Genomic DNA, 20106 nt, shown 5'->3' with positions numbered 1-20106 from the left:
TTCTCTACACGGTTGGTTTCCTTGTGTCACGAATTGCCACGCTTCTTTGAACGTTAGCTGCCCGACCTACCGTTGAGAGCAGGGTGTTTCTGCCTTCCGGGTCCATTCACAGCTTTCCTTCCTAGGCATGCACTTCTAGTTCAAGCCTCCTGCTTGTTAGTGACTCCGAGTTTTCAGTATGCTTTTCTCCTTCCTGTCTGTTCTCCGTTCCCATTCACAGCCCCCCTTCACTAATAGATGTTTGCTCTCGGTCTGTGTTGTGTGCATTTTTGATACCTTGCTCCCTATAGATCTTCTCGGACTCTTCTGAGGACAGGCGGCTAGTGAAGACTTGAGAGAGAATCTGAAGTGACACCTTTAGGGCAGGTAGACGCGCTGGCTACGCTTTAGGTCTGACTTTGAGCCAGCAGATTCCACACCTTCGGCCTTCTGGACCAGGTGTACGTTTTCTGTGGCGGATGCAATTCTTAGGAGCTGTACCTCAGCTCCTGGTGCCTCAGGTCAGCCCGAGAAGCTGCTCTGTTCAGGTGGAGACGATAATACTGAAAGGCGTTGAACAGCTTGAACAAGTTAAAGAACTCCGTGGAGCTCAATGCCCACGAATGCCCACGAGCCAGCGGATGCGTACGAGAGCACCTGTGTCGTCACAGACGCAGAGCTGGCTTTATTATTTTTCTCCGTCACCAGCTTGCGTCGTGGTCATGGCAACCGTGAAGCTAACCTTCTTGTCCTATCTCTTGACAGACAAGGACGTGAGCAGTGCGAGTTATAACCTGTCGTCAGCAACAACGGGCAGCTACTACAGCTGTGTCAGCCAGATCACCATAGGTGAGCGATTGCCGCGACGATTATATAACACGGGTAACTTGGGTGGCTTAGGAAGAAAATGTTCCTGCGAGAGATTGCTGGCGGGCTCGCTTCCTGGGGCGCCCTCTTGTGGATGCTTGCTGCCATGGAAAGGAGTTGGAAAAACTAGTCTACTGTCTTGTCCTGCTTTAATAAGTTTCGAACATTTGTTTGATTTACTCTGGCGCACGCCTTTAATCCCAGAACTAAGGAGGCAGAGACAGGTGGATCTCTATGAGTTAGAGACCAGCCTGGTCTACACAGAGAGAGTTCCAAGACAGGCTTCAAAGTCACAGAGAAACCCAGTCTCGAAACCAAAACGAGACATTTGCTTTAGCACTTTGGTTGGTGTGTCCCCTGAACTTCATATCACAACTAAGGTCCGTTCCAATACCTTTGGAGTATTAAGAAATATTCTTTTAGAAAGAAACCTTCTGTAACTGCAACAAGGAAACCGACGTCATGAAACACTACCTGAATTTTTTCCCCCTACTAATTCTTGGAGTAAAGGTGTGTCCTTTCTGCTCTGAAGATCATGGGAAGCAGGTATTCAGTGCCATACTAAAAACCCAAAGCCAGACTCTCTGTTAGGTTCTGGGCGAAAGAGACCCAGACGGACATAATGTTCTCCACCTCCTCGGATGGCCTTTGGCACCGATTCAGATTTTTACTTTCAGCCGGCCGTAAGGTATTCTGTGGTCTGAGGAATTCTGTGTGTACTAGCCACCCTGTCCCTTCCTTCTAAGAAATACCATCTCCACCCCCTGCAGCATGTGACACTGGGAATCTGATGTCCGCAGATCGGGCATGCCGCTCTCTTCCCTGCCCGCCTCAAAGCCCACGGAACCCACAGTTTGTGGGCAGAGCTCAGTGTGTGCCCCGAACTCTCTCCTACTTCCTTTGCTTCTCAAGCTTCAGTGTATTTATTGTGCCCTAAAGGGGAAGACTAACCTTTATTTTTCTGTTTGCTGAGGCTGCCCTCTCCACTTCTTTCAAAATGTTCTTGAGTCCAGAATCTCAGGCAGCAGCTTAAAAAAAAACAAAATAGTCGTAATCACGACTTGTGTTTGTTTGTATCTGTCAGCGGCTGCTGGCTTCCCATTCTCACCATTTTACCCGGCAGGAGCTCTGTGAGAAGGTACCAGCGTTCCTCCACCATACAGATTAGGAGACTTGATTTCTTTTGATCCTTTATCCAGTTATTAACATGCCCAGGGTTTCCGTACAAGTCTGCCTGTGCCCTGAGACGCTAGGCTGTGGCTTTCTAACTGCCCCGCTGGGGAGCTCTATAAGATAACAATGAGCCCGTAAAGCGGATTTCAGTTCTTTGGATTATGAAGTTGCACGAGTATATTTGGACATAAAACCAAACGTAGACGCCTTCTGCTATAAATAGGCACACAAATCACGTTGCATTTAAAGATGCTATAAAAGCAAAATAGCCCCCGCCCCCCTGGTGAGTTGAATAAGGTGTGGCCTCTGACTTTGTTGGGATGCAATTGTTGCTTGCCAGTGGTTGCATGTAGTCACACTATGAAGACCTTTGACCCCCGCACCGTACTCCTCGGTGTTTTATGAAGGGTTTGCCCTTTTGTCGCCTGTCTAACCTACTTGAGAAACTGTGACTGCTCACTGGCATGAGGTCCCTGAATCTTTATTTGCCCCTTGCCTCTGATGAAGTCTGTGGACCGGCATCACTTCATTCAGACACCAAAGCAGAGGCAAGCACTAAAATGAAAAGGAAGAACTTGGTGCAGAATATGAATTTTTTTTTTACTGATTTCCTTTAAAATGAAGGATAACGACATTAAAAATATCTTCTAGACCTTGCCCTTCAGAGCTAGTTTGAAACTACCAGATACTTAGAATGTTTCAAGCAGCAGGAGCCACAGAGGGAGGGCCTGCAGTCACAGAGCCAGAAGCTGAGTGACCCGCACGAGAGAGGATTTTGATAGAGTGAGCTTGCTGTGTTTCCCGTGGGAGAATCTTGTGTCCTGGGCCAGTTACTGGCTGTGACTAGTCTTTACATGAGACAGTAGTAAGCCAGGGGCGTAGGGTCAAGAGGCACATCCGGAGAGAGAGGGATAGGATGGTGTGTGAGGGTGGCCCCTGACTGAGTCTGAGGGTGGGCAAGTGCGCTCTGGGGTGCTGAATCTAGCCATTGTCGGAGATACGGGAGGTAGGCAAAGGATACAGCAAATACAGTTTAGATGCGCTGGGTACAGACATTGGAGTTTGCTTGTGAGCTGTGCATGCAACCCCTTAGAACCCCTTGTAGGGAATTGGAATTGTGGCCAGAGGCTGAATCTCCAGGCACTGTCTTCAGAGAGAGAGACTGGCTGAGTCTTTGGGGGTTGTTTGCAATCATGAGAGCAAGAGTCTCTAAATTGGGTGTGCAGGGGGCCAAGAGGGAAACCCAGACATGGGAGAAGGAAGAACCAAGGTAAGAGGATGTAACAAGCACATTTCCTGAAAACCCAGAGCAAGGCAGAGGTCACCGTCAGCTGTGGCGACAACCCTACACTTGTTCACGTTGCAAAACGCTAAGTAAGGATTGGTGGCCCGTGGGCTGTGAATGAAGACACTTCCAATGGAACTGGAGGAGTGGCTGGGAGAGAGGCACAGTACAAGACACTTCGGGAGAAGGTTTTCCCCAAGTGCTGTTTCGAGTCCTTTTCCTGTGTTCCTTTATTTAATACTCACAGAGTCCTGAGGTAGATGCCATTACTGCCCCCACTGTATAGATGAGGAAACTGAGACCCTTTAGGAGGTTACGCGATCACCTCTAGACTCATTGGTAGTGAGAACTGGGGTTTGAACATAGGTAACCTGGCTTCTGTTGGATAGCACTCCTGTTACTTGGCATCTTGCACGCAGGGACAAACGCCCTTTCTTGGTCTAGGAGCTGTAGTTACCATGCCAGGATGTATGGGTTATACTGTGTCTCCCACAAGGTATGTTGAAGTTCCAGTCTTCTGTGTCTGTGAATGCGCATACGTGTTGGAAGTAGGGCCTCCGTGAATGTCATCAGGTTGATGACATCATACTTGCTTACCTATGGGCCCTAATCCACTGGTATGAGAGGGGTTCCAGAGTTATAAGGGGCAATGCCATGGGACAGTGGAGTAAGATGTCTGTTGGCTGAGCAAAAATTCTAGTAGCATAAGAACCCAAGAGAAAGGGAAGGACCAGATTCTCTGGTGGAGCTTTCAGAGGCTGCGTGGTCCGGCAACACCTCACTTCAGATTCCTGCTTCCCAGAACTGTGCAACAGTAAAAAAGTGTGCGGTGTTAAGCTGTATGCTTTGTGACACCTGGTCACAGGAGCTCTGCAAATCTACTCTCTGAAGGGCAGGCGGGGATAGCAGATGTTTTATCTCCTCCAAAGGCAATGATGTAACCAAAGGACTCCTGCTTCAGGTCCCTGGTTGGCCAAGACCTTAAGGAGCTTATTATCTCATTAACAGAAGGAGGCCAGGGGCTGACTTGTTCTTCTGAAATGCTGTGAGAGGCCTGCTCCTCTCTGCCTTCTCCCTGACTTCATCCTCATGGCGGCAACCACCGTGCAGAGAGGGAGCACGGTGTCTCCTCAGGCCTCTGCTTGAGGGGCCTCTACAGACCTGACTTGTATCATCTGGTTTATGGGGTCCTGTGACCATCCCTGAGAAAATCAGCCAACCTCATTCCTGTCGAGATAAGTCTGTTTGAGACTCTGGTGTGTGAGGATGAAATCACCCGTCGTGAGCCACATGGCTTCTCAGGGGGTGGGACTGATTCCCCAAGATAGAGTCAAGGCTGTTGAAGGTAGAAAATGCACAAGATTCTGCAGAGGCAGCTACCACAACCCAGAATCTGGCCAAAGTTCAGGCAAACAGAGAAAACGCCTAACAACCCTAGACACACAGTACCACAAGCAGGACACCTTTATTTGAGTCATTTAACGAGTTGTTTGAACAGTTCTGTGTTTTCTTCGTCCCCTGTACAATTCTTCGAGCAGAGTTTCTCAACCTGTGTTTCATGACCCCCTCAGAGTCGAATGACCCTCTCACAGGGCTCACCTAAGACCGTGAAAAAACATGGATATTTACATTACTATTGATAACAGTAGAAAATTACAGTTACGAAGTAGCAGGGAAATAATTTCACCGTTGGAGGTTTCCACAAAATGAGGGACTGTATTAAAGGGTCACACACAGCATTGGGAAGGTTGAGAACCACTGTCTTAGGGAGTAGTCACCTTGCACAGAAGCCTTATGTGTGAGGATTCTGTCTAAGGCACAGGACTTATAGATTAGTGCCCACATGAACTGCTGGAGCAGAAGTGTCAGAAAGAATCCAGGCCCAGGAAAACCACTCTTCCAAAACCCTTAAATATGTCTTGACTCTTGGCCAACTCCATATTTTTTTATATATTAATTTTTTAGTATGTATACAGTGTTCTGTCTGCTTGTCTGCCTACAGGCCAGAAGAGGGCACCAGATCTCATTGCAGATGGTTGTGAGCCACCGTGTGGTTGCTGGGAATTGAACTCAGGACCTCTGGAGGAGCAGTCAGTGCTCTTAACCACTGAGCCATCTCTCCAGCTCCATATTTTATGGTAGTTCTCACCCACGTATTAAACGTGTATGAACCGCCGAGGTGATGAATACCAGCATTCTCTCCAAGAACTGCAGACAGCCCCGGGCATACTTTCTGTGCTTTTCTTCACAGTTTTGACTCTGGCAAGGAATGTTGATGCTGAACTTTTGTTTGTTTTCTTTATTCTTATTTTTGCCCGTTGTACATAAAGAGAACTGAGACCCGCCTGTTGCCGCCTTTCCCTCGGCAACACTGATGAGGCAGGAAGGAGCATGGGCCGGCCCCTGGTGTGACATTCCTGCTACTTGCCTCTTTGATGCCAGCTGTTCTTTTGGTTGACTCCCTCCCCGCAAAATACTTTGACCTCATTGCTGCGTCTGAATTTAGAGTGTCCCATTTACATTTGATCATAATTACGTGACTCTTATTATAGCTCATTTGTATCAATGAAATGGATTAAAATATTTGCTAGTGGACTTCATTTCTGGAGCAAACGTTAGAAAAACCCTCAGTCATGTAGAACAGTTTCTTTTCAACATTAAAAATTGCTAAGTATTCGCGATGATTTCGTATAGGAACTGGTAAAACCTGAAATTTTAGAGTTCAAGGTTATTTAGAATGTTCAAAAGTTGTTTTTGAAGGAAGAAAATATACATAGAGTTATGTTGAATACATAGTTACAGTTATGGTAAATTTGACAGTATGTGTTTTAGGTAGATATTTATTGTCTGCAATTTAATATTTTATATATACAAGATATACAGTATAATAATATACATATAATCAGATGATAATTAAGAAAGTTAGCATAGCTATTGGCTCCCAGTTTCCCTTGATTCTGTGTATGGTGCATGAGGCTAATATCTCGTCTTCTAACGAATTTGCAGTGTATAATACAGTGCCATTAGCTCTAGACCCTATGTAGTGGATTTATTTATCTTTAATAACTAAAACGTGGTGTTCTTTGATCTGCATCTCCCCATTCCTTCCTCCTGTTCCCCTGAACTACGTCTTACTCCCTGTTTCTGAGTAGCTGACATCATTTGACTTTTCTTCCTTAGAGATGGTGCGGATAAATGAGGTCACGCAGGATTTTCCTGTCCGTGCCTGGCTGCTTCTTTCACTTAACAAAATGACCTCCTTGCTTATTTGCCGAGTGGCAGTGTCTCTTTGTTTATATTTATAATACTTCCCATTCTTAAATTAAGGGACCCTTCTAGAGCCCTAAACACATTTTTACCGTGTGCTCTGTTCTTGGTAAAGAAGGACTTGAGAAGGTGGAAGGGAAAGAAAGAGACTTGTATGCATGTTTTCAGGGCTGACCATTTGGTACTGATCACGGATTGGTGTATGCTTCCCTGGGGAAGGCTGTTTCTCCTTCAGTGTTCCTTTGTGGTTCTTTGTCTAGGGTTGAGGTCTTGTGAGCCATTTTTCAAGTTTCCTGTCAGACGTGTTTACACAACTGTTTTCACTAAAGCTCGAGTCTGATGTCTCAAGACATACCTGGCTTTCCTCAAGCCTGGCAAAGCCCAGACCCTCTGACCATTGCCATTGGGCTGAAGAGATTCCCAGCCTCTCTGTCGTAGTCCTTCTCCGACATCTTGTCAGTGAGAGACAGTGTATTAGTTTCTGTTCTGTTGCTGTGATAAAAAGCATCATGACCAAGGCAACGTAGAGAAGAAAGTGTTTAATTGGCCTCATGGTTCGAGAGCAGTGGTTCTCAGCCTTCTTAACGCTGTGACCCCTTAATACAGCTCCTCATGCTGCAGTGACCCCCAACCTTAAAATTAGGTTGTTGCGATCTCCTAAGTGTAACTTTGCTACTGTTATGAATCATAATGTAAATATTTGATGTGCAGGTTAACTGATATGCGACCCCTAAAGGGGTTGTGACCCACAGGTTGAGAACTCCGTTTCTAGAGGGCTAAGGGTCCGTCACGGCAGAGAGGCATGGTGGCAGGAATGGGCCACCAAGAGCACACATCCTCAACCTCAGGCGCTAAGCAGAAAACAGGAGCTGGAGGTGAGGAAAGACTGTAGACCCTCAAGGCCCGCTCCTGGAGTGTACTTCCTCCGCGAGGCTCCACCTCCCTAAAGTTCTACAGTTCCCCAAACAGAGTCACCAACTGGGGAACAAATATCCAAATATCTGATCCTGGTGGCGTGGGGGTGGGGGTGGGGGACACGACATCTTTATGCAAACCACCACAGAGTTAGCAGGTAGCTGCAGGTTCCTTTTTCTCGTGTCCTTGTGGCCGTGTCTCTGCGCTTCTTTTCCTCATGTCTCTGTGGCTGTGTCTCTGTGGCCATGTCTCTTTGGCCGTGTCTCTGTGGCTGTGTCCCTACACTTCTTTTCTTCATGTCTTTGTGGCTGTGTCTCTGTGCTCCTTTTTCTCGTGTCTCCATGGCCGTGTCTCTGTACTTATTTTCCTTGTGTCTCTGTGGTCGAGTCTCTGCACTTCTTTTTCTTTACTGACACCAGTGCTTGGATCTTTTAATGACCTTCACATGGCCTCTGTTCCACGCCTTTCTCTCTGCTGCCCTGTGGTGGGGCGATTGAGAGAATTCAGTGTCAGCCCTGAACCAAGTGGCTAGGAACTTAGGAACTTGTAGGAGGGAAGTGAGAACAAAAGCCCAGTAGAGAAGGAGTAGAAAGGAATTTTGAAGTCAGCTGATGCAGCTTCCATTTCAAGGGAGCCTCTGCTCACAGTGAGGAGTAGGGCTCGTCTGTAAAGTGTGGGTAGGGTCAGGGTGGTGGGAGTCTATGTCTGAGTGGTGTCTAGCTTGGTGTCAGATAGAGCAAACAGATGGTCAGTCTGTGCAATTTCCTTTCCAGCCCCTTTTGTCTTGCTGGGACTCTCGATCTGTCCTTCCCACACCAGGAATTTCTTCCTACACACCTCCGGTCCCTGTACACAAGCACCTTTCAGTAGGCATCACCTCACCATGCTAATTCAGTGTGGGGAAACCAGTAGCTTCCTGGAAGGGGTGATCAAGAGGAAGTGATGGTTCTGACGCCTTCACACACATTAACACAATCATGACAAAATTCCTGCTTTATGGACCTTTAAGTGCCTTGTTTTGCTTTGCCTTCCAGATAAAATCTAGCCCCTGTATCTTGGCATGTCTTATATTAACCCGTTCTTTGCATTGTGTATTTCCTTCAGACGGCATACACATTACCTTCCCGTGGTCTGTACCTAAGTTTCCGATGCAAAAGCCTGAGGAGGCCAGGCAGGCACAGCGGATGGGTGACGGAAGCTGGGGTGAGGTGTTAGGGCGTGTGGGGACTGTGGCAGATTGAGCTCAGTCTCCGCGTACAGGAGGTGGGACTCGCGCTGCTCTTCCTGACAACTGCCGTGTGGTGAGATGGCGCAGCCTTGTTTAATATTCATGAGAAGATCAAGAGGGTTTTTTTTTTTTAAATGAGAAGTCAGAAAGAGAATGCTTTAGATTTAGATTTCAGTCACTTCGTATTTTACTTTAAATTTTATCAACTTGACACAAGCTAGAGTCATCAGAGGAAGGAGCCTCAGTGAGGAAATGCCTCCTCGAGATCCAGCTGTAAGGCGCTTTCTCAATTGGTGATTGATGGGAGAGGGTGCAGCCCATGGTGGGTGGTCCTGGGTTCTATAATAAAAAAGTGGGCTAAGCAAGCCATGGGAACAAGCCAGTAAGCAGCTCCCCTCCATGGCCTCTGCATCAGCTCCTGTCTCCAGGATCCTGCCCTGTTTGAGTTCCTGTCCTGACTTCCTTCATTGATGAACAGCAATGCTGAAGTGTGAGCTTAATAAACCCTTTCCTCCCCAGCTTGCCTTTTGGTCATGGTGTTTTGTCTCAGCAGTAGAAACCCTAAAACAGGTGGAATAAACAAAATATTTTCACATGATATATTTCTCCCACAGGTTTCTAGATGCCAACTCTGTCTATAAAGGCTGTGTTAAATGTCACCTTCTTCTTCTTCTTCTTCTTCTTCTTCTTCTTCTTCTCCTTCTCCTCCTCCTCCTCCTCCTCCTCCTCCTCCTCCTCCTCCTCCTCCTCCTCCTCCTCCTCCTCCTCTTCCTCCTCCTCCTCCTTCTCCCCGCCCCCCCCGAGGCAGGGTTTTTCTGTAGGTTTAGAGTCTGTCCTGGAACTTGCTCTTCTGGACCAGGCTGGTGTCAAACTCACAGAGATCCTCCTGCCTCTGTCTCCTGAGTGCTGGGATTAAAGGCGTGCGCCTCATCTTTCATTATGGCCTCACTTCCCCTACATGGATGGCTCTCTTCCCTGAGCTCCCGAGGGGAAGTTTCTATTCTACTGTTGATGTTTATTTCATCCTGTTTGTATTGTGGTTAGTTATAGTTTTGGATTCAGACACCCCTGGACTTTCATTCTGCCTTTGGTGCTTGTGGGCTACTTAATCTAGGAAAAACTGCTCGCATTTTTATCGTCCACAAAGCTGAAATAGTTCCTAGTGTCCTTTACACTTGCTGTTTGGGTTAGAGACTGGCTATGTAAAGTGTCTAGCATATAGATGACCTTCCACAGGGGCTGGAGGGATGACTCAGCAGTTAAGAGTGTTTGCTGCTCTTCCTGAGGATGTAAGTTGGTTCCCAGCACCCACGTTTGGTGGCACACAATCGCCCGTAACTCCAACTGCTTGGAATTGGACATGATTGTTGGGCCTCTGTGGACAACTGTGGCACACACACAGTCACCAAAAATCCTTCATGGTCACAACTTTTATCTGCTTTGTTATGGTACGTAGAAGGCAAAAACTGAGCACTGAATACACGGTATGTGTTTAATGTGATAAGATGCACATAGTTCATCAAGTGTGTCAACAGCTGTCTGTTTATGGTGAGCACGCATCATTTCAAATGGCGGTTGAGTTGACTCGCAACTTAAGACCTTTGAGAAATGCTAAAAGCAACAGTGTATAAGGTTTTCGACTGTGGTTACTGACCTGATCTGTTTTTCTCAACAGGCTATGACGTGGCTGGACCTGTTGCAATTGGACTCACCCACTGGAAAAACCCCTATGTGCAAGGCAGACCCACCCTCCCGTCAGATCTACCCCTCTTCCTCTCCAAAGATGCGGGCATCCCTGTGTATCACCAGTCCTTCCCTCGCAAAGCTGACCTGGCCACACCCCTGTCTTGTCCAGCCTCGCTGTCCATCACCCCAGTGCCTTCCTACAGCAGCAGCAGCCAGGAAACCCTGAGTCAGGACACCACAGGTAGGAGTGATGGCCTCTTTGGAGGGCTTGGCATATAGATGGCTCTGGGATGCATTTCTCTGCTGAGCACACCGCTCCTATGCCTCTGCGTGTGTGATGCTCTGGACCCGTACGGTGTCTCCATGTTCCCCGTGTTTAATCGTTTAGCCGGACCGGAAGGGAGGTTGTGCTTGGAAATGAGGGACTGAAGTGTTATTCCATTTGGTAACACCTTTTCTAGGAATCGGCTTCGAGTCGGGGTTCTAAGAACAGCGTGTGGCTTTTTGCTGTTCAATTTCTTTTCGAATATCTTAGAGTCAGTCACTTTACCCCACCAAGACCCCTGTGTCTGGGCTCTTGAAAACCTTTGCCCATGGGCGAAATCTTGTCAGCCAGCTTCCTGCTTTTGAATGGCTAAAGAATTAGGAACAGTTATTTATTTGTTTTAAACCTATAAAGTCCCATGGCTGCCTAAACATGAGATGACCAAGGACAGTTGACATGCTAAAGTCGATGGGGGAAAGACCGTGAGGCCTCAGCACTAAAGACTCGAGGCAACTAAGAAGTGCTGAGAGAAGGAGACATAGTCTTCCCCAGGGAAGAGCACACCAACTGGTCATCCAGTATCAAGTGGTCAGTCCTGAAAACATGCATGCAAGTATGCAAGTAGCTTTATTTTATACACACACACACAAATACACATATACATTTCTGCATATAGCAACAATTATTGAACAAAGAAGTCATGAGTTTGAAAGAGAGCATGGAGATATACGGGAGGATTTGGAGGGAGGAGAGGAAAAGGAGAAATGTTGTGATTATAATTTCAAAAAAATAAAAAGTAGTATTTTTTACATCTTAAGAGGTTGGGAGGAGGGGCTGGAGAGATGGCTCAGCGGTTAAGAGCATGCCTGCTCTTCCAAAGGTCCTGAGTTCAATTCCCAGCAACCACATGGTGGCTCACAACCATCTGTAATGAGATTTGGCGCCCTCTTCTGGCATGCGGGCATACACGGAGACAGAATGTTGTATACATAATAAATAAATCTTAAAAAAAAAGAGGTTGGGAAATTTAATAATAATATTTTATGACTCATGAAAATTACATAAAGTCTGACTTTTAGTTTCTTCCACCAGGTCTTGTTGAATACAGCCAGTCTTTTATTTTTGCATGCTCTATGATAATTTTTACATAACGATGCAGACTCAAGAATCTGTAACAAATTTTATAGCCCAGAATACCTATTATATTTACTCTCTGGTCCCTTTTCAGAAACGTTTTGCTGACCAACGATCTATGTGATCTTGGGAAGCCATAGCATAAACAGCCAAGGCAAAAAAAATTTATGACCTGCCTCATTTGAAGCCAGCTGCAAAAAGTTCCGCCTATACAAAGATGGTACACTTGCTGTCCTTACTTCTAAAGTCTGAAGTGGAGATTTAATTGATGTAAAAATCTATGGTGCTGTATTTTCTTCTGTAGCCACAACCCTTAGAGATAAGGTCCCCAAGTCCAGTGTTTAAGCCCTGTTCAGGAAATAAATCTTTGCACGATGGGGGTCCTTGGCCAGATCAGCAACAGCTCACAGATGCTGCCACCTAGAGACAAGGTGCTGATGTTGCAAAAGTTCCAGGTGGTCAAAGGCATCAAATCAAATGCCACTTGGTAAACCTGGGGACCCCTTGGCCCTACCCCAAGGTCTGCATACACAGCGCAGGGTGATCCTCAGTGACCTGCGCGCTACAGACTGCCCCTCCTGGGGTTTTGCTTGCTCGCCTTCCTCACTTACCATGAGACCATTCCCCCAAAGTCTTTGATGAAATTGCTCATTTGAAATCTACAGAGTGTTAAGGACCACTTGCGCGGACGTAGCCTTCTTTCTGATCATCCTCACTGAATGTCACTTTTGTAGAGAAATCTGTGTCTAAAGCTAAAAAATTTCGGGGAGTTTGGTTTTTAAATTAACTAATTAATTTGTGTGTGTGTGTGTGTGTTCGTGTTCCTGAGTGTGTGCATATGCACTGTGTGCTAGCAGGTGCTCGCGGAGGCCAAGGATGTAAGATCCCCCAGAAATAGAGTTAGAAGACAGTTGTTGGTGACAGCATGGATGCTGAGAATTGAATGCCGGTCCTCTCCAAGGGCAGTCAGTGCTCTTAACTGCTGAGCCATCCCTCCAGCCTCAGGAGTTTGAGTTTATTGTGAAGAAAAATGACCGTGCTTGCTCTAGTTCAATAATAGTTGAAGGAATCGCATGCCTTTTGTGGCCACAGTAAGGAAGGTTGTGGCATTTTTCTGCACAGAGGAGAAGGAAACAGAAGCTGCCAGGCGAACATTTCACATCCCCCATCAGCTGGCCCTTTGTCCTTCCCAAAGAGTGGTGTGTGCAGAAGCAATCTGATTTGGGGAAGGAGGTTGCTATTTTTAACGAACAGGTTTTCAAAAAAACAAAACAAATGCCTATAATTCTCTTCATTTCAGGGCTTCCCCTCAACATGGTAACGAATTTACCCTGCCCATTTTCCCCGTCATCTTTCAGTGTGTCATTTATGTCACCCTGAACCACACCTCAGGCTGCACGTGAGCCTTTTCTTCTTCACTTATACCAGCTTTGGTACCCTGGGTATTTTGATGTGAGCAGTGACTAACTTTTGGGATTGCTCTATCAGCTGTGGGATAATAGATGTGTCTCTGTCTTGTTCCCAATCTGTGTCGGTTGTAACAAGTAAAACTATCTCTTGGCATCGCCAGATGTCCCCTCAGAGAGTAAAGTCATCTCAGTTGAGATCGACTAACTTACACTAAGTGGCCTTGCTCTCTGAATCACTACCTGGTAAAAGGATTCTAGTAACTAACTCACTGACAGTGGGTTCGTGGGCTTTAACCAGTTGGTTCCCCATTACTGTAGGTGTCTTTTGCAGACTGGGCCTTACAGTCTGAAGAATCCCCTCCCCCCAAGATACAACTACTTTTCTCCTAAGATGAAAGTCACATCCTTAACCCCTGTTCTTTCTTTACAGTCCCCAGTTTACGCTCTGAAATCATGATATTAATAAGATTTCTTCTGTTGCTGAACTCTCAGCCTCTCTATGTGTAAGAATATACGAGAACTTGTTCCTCCTGTCATGTACAGCCCTTCTCCAAGCTCCTATGTCTTCCCCCTTTCCCTTTACTGGTCTGCTACTACGGTTAGGTTTTAGAAAGAGAACATTAGTGAATTCTGGGACTTTTGTGGGGTTCCTGAGTATCCTCTTTGGTGGAAGGCCCTCAAGTGTGAGATGACTGCTCTTGGTTTCATTTACCTTGTGCACCGTAAGTCTGGGCAGAGCTCTTATATCTTGGCATGAGATGGGAAATACTTTTTCTCCCTTGCTGGTTCCCTATTGGGGCATTCTAATAGATAGAGAAATGTGTGTGAGCTCTGGATTCTCAAGTCGTGCCTATGGGCGGTGATGTAATGAGTTTGCCTAATGTCTTAAAACAAGTGCCCAGTTAATAGCATGAACCCAGTATCTTTCAACAAATCGTGACCCAGATACTTTCCAGATCGATGCCAAAGGAAACACGGAGAAGCTAAAATTTCAGAGGTTGGATGCCTTTAATCATGACCCTGTAACTCGAGATACTCATGAGGTCTGGGATGCAGAGTAATCTGGCCTTGTTAGAGAGCCGTCTGTGATACAGGTTGGGGTCTGCCTGTAGGAGAATGATTTCAAATATTCATTTGACGGAAGAGTTGGCTATGAGAAGCAAATCACTGAGTTTTGTTCAGGTTTCCTGTTTCCCTAAATTAGACTCTTCTTTTCATAATTCAGAGCCGTGCCATTCAGTTTCCAAGTCTAGCACGATTCTGTCATTTCCTGCTCCTTGTATGGTCATTATTTTGTCTTAGAAAGCGAATCCAGGGACAAATGGAATGGCACATGGGGACAGAGTCAATTAAATGATAATGGTTATGAAGTTCCTTGAGAATTATGATAAGAAACTGAAAAACTTGAGTTCAAACTGCCTTCGGATGACATGTTTCAGAATTAAACTTTACGATGCTCCGTGAGAGTTGGGTTCACCCTGTCGTCTGAACCTGCACCATTCAGAGGTGCGGTTTGTTGTTGGGAACAGGGTCTGGGTTACAGACCTTGGTGACACTTGGGGACAATGGTCTATGGCACACAAGTGAGTGGATGCCATGCGCATTTTCCAATGCAATAAAAACGGATGCAGGAGGAGGCCGCTTGTTTGTCCCAGCCACCCAGAACCAAAATAACCACACAGAAGCTATATTAAAACACTGCTTGGCCCATTAGCTCTAGCTGCTTATTGGCTAATCTCTTACATATTAATTTAACCCATTTCTATTAATCTGTGTATCACCACATGGCAGTGGCTTACCGACAAAGTTTCAGCATGTCTGACTCTGATGGCTCTATGGCTTCTCTCTGACTCTGCCCTTCTTACTCCCAGCATTCAGCCTAGCTTTCCCTGCCTGTCTAAGTTTGCCTTGCTATATGTTCAAAGCAGTTTCTTTATTCATTAATGGTAATCACAGCACACCGAGGGGACTTGCACATCAAACTGAATCTCCTTCCTGCCGCAGTGAGAAATGCCACAACCAGAAACAGCTCACCCATCACACTCCCAACCAAGCAGTGCAGATGGTGCCTCAGACACAGCATTGGAGACTCCCAGCATCAGGTTTTGACTCGTATACATTCATTTAGATATTGATTCATCACTAAGAAGACTAGAGTCTTTAAAACGAAGGTGGAAACTCTATGGTTTGAATGAGTAATTCTCACACATTGTCACAAACACAGAAAACTGGAGATTTTGTTAAATTGCAGATCCTCCTTCAGCTGGCCTGGGGAGTTGGTGGTACAGCCTGTGTTTCTAGCTTTTTCCTGGGTGACGTCTGTGCTTCGGGTCTCAGGATGTGGAACTAATATGAGACACAGATTTAAAAAAAATATCATGCTAAAGTATGTAGGATAACCACACAGGCAGGTGAAAGATATGAATGATCATAAAGAGCTCAGGCAACGTTATCTGTATCAAAGCATGGCCTCTGAGTTTCTAAAACGGCCTTCCAGAAAGGACATTTGCTTCATCCAACAACTGCAAGTGGAAGGTCTGCATATACCCTGTGACCAGGAGTAGCTGACTCGTGAGTTACGTGCCCTGACTCTCCTGTAGACATTGTTTAGACAGGGAAACAAATTTTCCAACAAGCATGGCAACTGACTCAAGAGCAATCTTAGCTGTCTTAGCCCCAGTTCACTGGAAACTGAGTCTGAGTTCCAGAGATACATGCACGAAGCTTACTGAAGTAGTCCTTGGGAAGAGTCTGTGTATATATGTGTGTGTGTGTGTGTATGTGTGTGTATGTGTCTCTGTCTGTGTGTGTGTGTGCACGTGCATGTGGGTAGGAGGGTAAAGGAAGATGCCTGAACACGGGTAATTTTTGAGAAATGGTACTGTACAAAAAAGACCTCAGAAAACTGCAAGGGAGATCTGGAACTCGGACCATGCTCCGGTGTCCTATAACAAGGCCTTGGTGTCCTCCCCTCGTTGTCTGGATACAAGCGGCCACAAGAAAGGGACACGGCCTTGAGACTTGCTCTTTGAGGTCAGTCCTTCAAGAGAGAGTTAGCTGGATCCAGTACGGGCAGCATCCAGAACAGCTGGCAGACCCCGAGATGGCTCACATCAGGTGATTAACATGAAGCAGTTAAGAGGCTATAAATGGTAACCCAAACGGGAGCGCACAGAAGGGCTCTCGGTGAGAAAAGGCAGGCCTTTGTGAGGAGCAGGGTGTGTGGTTATCACCGTGTATGATGAAGTGCTGAGTTGAAGTAGGATGGGGCTTTGAAAAGTTTCTAAAATTATTATTTATTTAGTTATATTTTTGTGGGTGCATGTGTGTGTGTGCCTTGTCACATGGGTGGAGGTAAGAGGACAACTTGTAGAAGTCCTTTCTCTGTCCCCGTCGTGTGAGACCCAAGGATAGAGCTCAGATCTTCAGGCTTGGCTGCAAAGCACCTTCATGTGCCGAGCCATCTTACCAGTTCCCTAGGCTAGGACGTTTGAGAGCCGGTTTATCCGAATCCATTTAGTGAGATTGTGGACACCAGTTGGCAAGTGATTTTGCCTGTCCGCACCAATCACAGAGTCATCAGGAGCTCTGCGGTTTGTTGGGGAGAAAAGGCCCAGAATTTGGAGTAATTTCCTAATGCCCGGGAACTGATGAATGCCTGGATTCCCATTCAGTTTGAAGTTTTCTCATTTAAATGGTTGGAGACACCCTCTGGCTTCTTTAACCCTAGCTCTGAGAGTGCATGGAAACTATAGGGTTTTGTTTTTTTATCTTTATCAGACAAGGAAAAATATAAGTTATTTAGGGTCATGATTGTATAATGGTACTGTTAGTTCAGTTCCTTATTCCAGGGTCTGTGACTCTTTAATTCATTGCTGTTTTTGGGTGCTGGGTGTTCTGGAATGACTCCAACACATGACTTCTTTCTTTATGTAATATACGGGAACAAACCAGCAGAGGGGATAAGTATTAAATAATTACACAAATATGAAAATCTGTTTAGTTCAATAGACAAAGAACACTGGTAGGTAGACCATAAAGCAGAAATTAATTTGGTCTGGTGTGGTGGCTTGAAAGAAATGACCCCTGTAGGGAGTGGCACTATTAGGAGGTGTGGCTTTGTTGGAGTAGGTGTGACCTCGTTGGAGGAAGGGTCACTGTGGGGATGGGCTTTGAGGTCTCCTGTACTCAAGCTGTACCCAGTGAGACAGTTCACTTCCTGTTGCCTATGTATCAAAATGTAGAACCCTAGGCTCCTTCTCCAGCGCCAGGTCTCCCTGCATGCCACCATGCTTCCTACCACCAATGATAGTGGACTAAACCTCTGAAACCATAAACCAGCCTCAGTTAAATGTTTTCCTTTATAAAAGTTGCCATAGTCACGGCGTCTCTTCACAGACAATGTAACCCTAACTAAGATACCTGAGGATATGGGAAGAGAGTGAGGAAATAGCGGTAGATTGAGAGAGAGGAACTTAGGGAAATTTAGTGACAATGTGGCACAGAAGACCAAAGAGCAAGCTGCTGTCCTCAAATCTGATGACCATCATGTTACCTTTATCTAGAGGACTTGACTCCTTGTGCCTCAACTTCTCCATCTGTGCATTGGAATCATAAGGCCCAAAGAAGAGAAAATAGGCAGATGTGTTTGAAATCACAGGCTACAAGCAAAAGCCATTGTCCTAGTAGTGAGGCCAGCCTACTGATGGCATTCTCCCTTCTGAGTCTGTCTCCTGGGCTGAGCTCATGGGCTGACTCTAGTTAGTATCTGAATGCTGGGTAGTTACTTTCTCTTGCCTTCTGGAATTAATTTTCTTTGTCTAACAGCTAGATTAAAAGATACGTTTATAATATGTTCCACTGCTTCTCCTCTTTCCATCTTCTCTCTCCTGTTCACTTAACTAGAAAAGACCTTTCAGGGAACAATACTCCTGATTTGTCGGATGCGCCAAAAGTTTTTAGTCTGTTCCATTATGCTTTAAAAGTTGGGCTAGTTGGGGTGCAGTAACGTGATGTCACTGCCTACTGATGAGTTCCAGCTTGTAATTTAAACGTTGATCTAAGCAGGACAGGACCTATAACATAGCACCTTCTTCTGAAGATATGCAGGGACCCCAGGAGCTATTAGTTCTTGACTGTGGACATTCCACATATTGTAAGAGATTTATGTAAGAAGTTTAATTCCACACAAGAAGTGATTGAATTTCCAGCGTATAAGAAGTTCTCTAATATGTGGAAGTTCCAGTGCAAAAGAGGTGATTGAATTTCCAGTGTATAAGAAGTGATTTACTTTCCAGTGTATAGGAAGTGATGTAATTTCCAGCATATAAGAAGCAATTTCTTGTTGAAGACTGGTTATTAGCGTTACGTTAAAAGCATCTCTTAAGCCCATAGTGGTGAGTGAGGTGGTTTTCTCATATTGACAAAGCTGTGATCTTGCAAGGGTCTGTGTTTCCTGACCTTTTCATGGGTTGGGGTGAACGAAGAACCGTGGTGAAAGTTCCTGTCCAGGTAACTGATGTCACAGTAAAACTGCCTACCAAGTATTATGGTTTTGACTTCAAATATCTCCCAAACTTCATATGTTGAAAGCTTGGTTTTCAGTTTCAGGAGGAGGTTGTCATAGGTCCATGATGAATGGTGGATTGGCATCCCAGGTCCCTTCTTTCTTTTGCTTCCTAGCCACCATGATCTGAGCAGTGTTTCTCCACCACACAGTCCCACTTGGTGTTCAGTGTTCCCGCAGGACCAAAGTGATGAGGTCAGGTGACCATGAACTGAACCATCTAAACCCGTGGGCCAAAATGTAACTTTCCTCTTTGGACATTGTTGAACTCAGGAGTTTTGTTACGATGGCAGGAGAGAGACTGGCATATCAGCCCCTAAATCTCAGTGGTGTATAACACAAAACATCTGCTTAAGTATCTAGTCTCCAATGATTGAGGGTTAGCTAGGTAGCTCTGCTTTTAACGTGGCTGGTGCCGGCTGATTCAGACCAACTACGGCTAGAACAATGGGGATGACTCAGCCCTTCTCTACCACCTCATTTTCTAGCAACATGTTCTCGAATGTTCTCACGGCAGTGACAGAGGGGCAAGAGAAGAGGCCAGGCTACTCATGCAAACACCAAGTTTGTTCTGGTAACGGATTTGCTAAGATTCTATCATCCGAAGCTGCATTACAGGGACGAGCCCAGAGCCGACTAAAGAGAGACAGTATTGTAGCTGACAGGGAAGCCACATGGCCACCAGACATGGAATTGGGCATTGTGAACAGTTAGGAATGATGATACAATCTGCTACGTCTGTTTTGTGTTCAAACTGCTGACCTCAAACAGGTATTTAGGTCAAGTCTCTAATCAGAGTTCTTGGGGGTAGACCCAAGGACTCTGTTCCCCTCTCCATTCCTTACATACAGTACCTTCCTCCTACTTGTTCCTTCCCAGAGCTTCTTATGAAAGTCTTTCCTCCTCGCACAGGCCGTCTTAGCAAAGCAGATGCCCGCAGATTGCCTTCCTGTTAGTACATGAGATGAGCCAGGGCCTACCTGGAGCTTAGCCATGGGGATAATGTAAATTAAGTCACAACACACGCCAGATAGCTCACTCTCATGTTCTGCAGTTCGAAGAGATTTGTCATTGCCTTGCAGAGTTTTTGAGTTGATTCATGATGTGATACATCTAAATGAGACATTTTAATGAGTAAAGCTACCACTGGTATATAAAAAAGATTGTCTCTTGATGCAGCTTTCTCCTAAGATATTGCTCTGGATCTCTAGCTCTCTCTTGCACTGCTTTGCTGTGTAGTCCCATAAAGACTCGTCTGTGTCCATGTTCTCTGTTCCGACAGCAGTATCCCCGTCTCTCCTGTTCTGAACGGGGAGCAGACTCACAGTCATT

General features: G+C 45.8%; 1 protein-coding gene across 1 annotated transcript in view; it reads left to right on the top strand.

The window, feature by feature from the left end:
* Positions 1-733: 733 nt before the first annotated feature.
* Positions 734-20106, top strand: part of Ano4 (anoctamin 4) — a 308453-nt gene continuing 289080 nt past the window's right edge. Inside the window, exons 1-2 of the mRNA XM_057757919.1 lie at positions 734-828; positions 10390-10641. The gene's annotated coding sequence lies outside the window, so the exon portion shown is untranslated. The remainder of the gene's footprint in view (positions 829-10389; positions 10642-20106) is intronic.

Source organism: Chionomys nivalis, chromosome 25 (genome assembly GCF_950005125.1).
Source record: "Chionomys nivalis chromosome 25, mChiNiv1.1, whole genome shotgun sequence".
In the NCBI taxonomy this organism is placed as follows: Eukaryota; Metazoa; Chordata; class Mammalia; order Rodentia; family Cricetidae; genus Chionomys; species Chionomys nivalis.
The sequence above is the reverse complement of the archived record's forward strand: the minus strand, read 5'-3'. Positions and strand labels throughout refer to the sequence as shown.